Genomic DNA, 278 nt, shown 5'->3' with positions numbered 1-278 from the left:
GTTCCCATTCTACAATGAGCACAAGGTATGATCTTTCCTTGCTGCAAAAGAGTAGAACAGAACGTGAAGCTTGCAAAAACACGCAAAATTAAGCAGTGACACATATCCATGAACTAATCTTGCTAAGTATTTTTGTTGGCAGCTTAATTCCACCCTCATACAATCCATGAACTTATTTTTTAAAAGCCTATTACATCGTTCTTTGAAAGAGCGTTGTAAAAGACCTCCTTATTTTATTTTTTAAAATCCTATTACAGCGCTTTTTCAACTTGGTAGTA

The sequence above is a fragment of the Cicer arietinum genome, chromosome 3 (genome assembly GCF_000331145.2).
Source record: "Cicer arietinum cultivar CDC Frontier isolate Library 1 chromosome 3, Cicar.CDCFrontier_v2.0, whole genome shotgun sequence".
Classification (NCBI taxonomy): Eukaryota; Viridiplantae; Streptophyta; class Magnoliopsida; order Fabales; family Fabaceae; genus Cicer; species Cicer arietinum.
The sequence above is the reverse complement of the archived record's forward strand: the minus strand, read 5'-3'. Positions refer to the sequence as shown.